This window comes from Apteryx rowi, unplaced genomic scaffold (assembly GCF_003343035.1).
Source record: "Apteryx rowi isolate R43461 unplaced genomic scaffold, aptRow1 scaffold_83, whole genome shotgun sequence".
In the NCBI taxonomy this organism is placed as follows: Eukaryota; Metazoa; Chordata; class Aves; order Apterygiformes; family Apterygidae; genus Apteryx; species Apteryx rowi.
Genome location: NW_020451127.1, coordinates 165,155 through 168,061, shown reverse-complemented (window position 1 = coordinate 168,061; position 2,907 = coordinate 165,155).

Here is a 2,907-nt window from a genome sequence, read left to right as displayed (position 1 = left end):
CAAGGATGAGAAAAGTCCTGAGAAAGCCTTAGGGAAGGCACAGCCATTGAGAGCCACCTGAGAGAGAAATTCCTACACTGGGAGTTTTTCCATGGAATCCTCACCTGCGTAAGGGTCTCCAGGGAGGTCGTCGCCCTCTGCATCTGGCAGCTCTCTGACATGAACTTCTTGGCCTTTCTTGGTCTGACTTGAAGTGTCAGGCTCATAAAACGCTTGCTCTGCTGGAGGAGAAAATTCATGACAAGTATATCAAAGGAGCTTAAGGTCCGAGTTTCACAACTGTGAAACGTGTTCCCCCCCACCTGCATGTCAACCCTGGATTTTACACAAGCTCCCATAAACCCAGCTTATTAATGAAACCGGATGGAAAGGTCTAAAAATCCCAGGTTGCATTACACACTAGAGGCCAGGTAAAATCAGCCAACATGGAGCCACCACTCAGAGCTGCTACCCTTTGTGCAGAGTGAGGACAGTCACACTCCAAAGCAGCACAGGTTTTTGAAATGCAAGGAGGCACCACCAAAATGAGAAGGCAAGGAACAAGTCTCTGGGCTGAGCAGTCTCGCCAGGTACTATCTGCTACAGGAACAGCACTACCAAGATGTCAGCGTGCTCATTCATGTCAGAAAAAACACGGAGGAAAGGTGAAGAGGGAAGGGAAAAGGCAGCCTGAAAATGCTGGATATGCAGGAGAAGAGGCCCTGTAGCCTTGCAGAATCCATGAGAAGACCACAAGGGACGTGGAGCGGAGCAGCGAAGGACCTGCCACAGCCAGTCCAGTTCCTCTGGCGCCGGAACAGCACACGCAGTCCTGCTTCCCTCTTCAGACACTCGTGCAACAGGCTGCACCAACCACACACCTCGTTCTGTCACTGATTTTTCCTCCTCCAGATTAACATATTGGCCCCCAAAAGTGAATAATGGCCCACTTTGCACAAGGTGTCTGATCAGCTTGCAGCTGTCAACTTGAGGGATGCAAAGTAAGGAGTTTGAGGGGAAATGAAACGTTTCCTATTCCACATTGCTGCTTAGCTGAAAAGCAGCCACATATTCTACAAACTCAAAAACAACTGTGAGAAGGGAAAGATGAAATACCAGCCGCTTATCAGTCAGGACCAGTGGCAAGTCTGTTTGAAACTCGTGAGCTTTCTATAAAAGATTTGGAACACATGARGAGAGGTAAAAAGCCTGGAATTTAATCCCTCGTTTTTTTTTCCCCTCTGAGGTATGCAGTTACTCACCTAGGCAGGGCTCTTCAGGAGCTCCTCTGCTCTCCACATCCTGCAGATCTGCAGCGCACAACTCTTCCTCTTGCTTAACGTCGGTTAAGCTGTCTTCTGTGTAAACTGGATGTTCTGTTTGTAGGGAGAAATGCTATTTTAATTCCATATACAGAATTAGTTCCAAGCCTCATCCCATCTCAGGCACAGCAGCTCTGCTCCAGTTCATGCACCAGGGAAAACCTCACTTCAGTTCCAGTTCTTGCTGACCAAGATCTCTCAAACAGAACTACATATATTTGTAGTCAAATCCTGAGCAGATGTTGAAGCTTCAGAAACACACAAGTGTTTCATGCAAGCGCAACATCCATTTGTTGTAGCACCCATCAGCTAATGCAGACGGGTTATACGTAGCCCTGGGTGAGGAAATCATCTTTGAACTGTAGTTCTCCGGTTCTGTTTCTATTTTGGCTCTGTCGTTATGTCATTCCCTTTTCCGTCACTCAGTAAAATGCCCAGCTCTGTCCTGGCCCTTCAGAAAGCACTGCTGCATATCCGCTACTTGATAGCTTAGAAAAGGTTAGAAAACTTAGTGAGAGAGAATTATGAGTGAAACTTATTGAAAAAAAGAAAGAGATGCCCATGAAATACGTGGGAAAGCAGACGGGCCAATTCCCTACAGATTACCGTACCTTTACACCTGCGTAATGCAATCAATGAATCAGAGCAAAACTCTGCGCACGCGTAAAAGCGACTACATCGCATACACCTGGGCAAACGGAGCGGAAAGGCATTTCAAACAGCCAGCCTGCAAACCGGGAAAGGGGGAAACCACCCCGCCTGGGCTAGCAAYACGGACACGGGCGAACGGCAGGGCTCGGCACGCGCGACGGCAGGCAGCTCGGCAGCCGGGCGAAGGAGAATGGTGACTCAGCACCGGCCCTCCGGAAAAGGAGGTAGCGACGAGACGCCAAACCACCAAGGCTTGGAAAATGAAGTGGGAGCCATGGGGAGAGGCCGAGGGCGCGAGGAGAAGGGCCCTGACGCCTCGTGTCGCCTGCGCGGAGGCCGAGGCACCACAGAAGGGCCCCGATGCCTTGTGTCGCCCGGGCGGAGGCCGAGGCGCCGCAGAAGGGCCCCGACGCCTTGTGTCGCCCGGGCGGAGGCCGAGGCGCCGCAGAAGGGCCCCGACGCCTTGTGTCGCCCGCGTGGAGGCTGAGGTGCTGCAGAAGGGCCCCGACGCCTCGCGTCGCCCGGGCGGAGGCCAAGGTGCCTCAGAAGGGCCGCGACACCTCGCGTCGCCCGCGTGGAGGCCAAGGTGCCGCAGAAGGGCCGCGACGCCTCGTGTCGCCCGGGCGGAGGCCGAGGCGCCGCAGAAGGGCCCCAACGCCTCGTGTCGCCCGCGCGGAGGCCGAGGTGCCACAGAAGGGCCGCGACGCCTCAAGTCGCCCGGGCGGAGGCCGAGGCGCCGCAGAAGGACCCCGTGTCGCCTGCACGGAGGCTGAGGCGCCGCAGAAGGGCCCCGACGCCTCGTGTCGCCCGCGCGGAGGCCGAGGCGCCGCAGAAGGACCCCGCATCGCCCGGGCAGAGGCGGAGGTGCCGCAGAAGGGCCCCGACGCCTCATGTCGCCCGCGCGGAGGCCGAGGCGCCGCAGAAGGACCCCGCATCGCCCGGGCGGAGGCGGAGG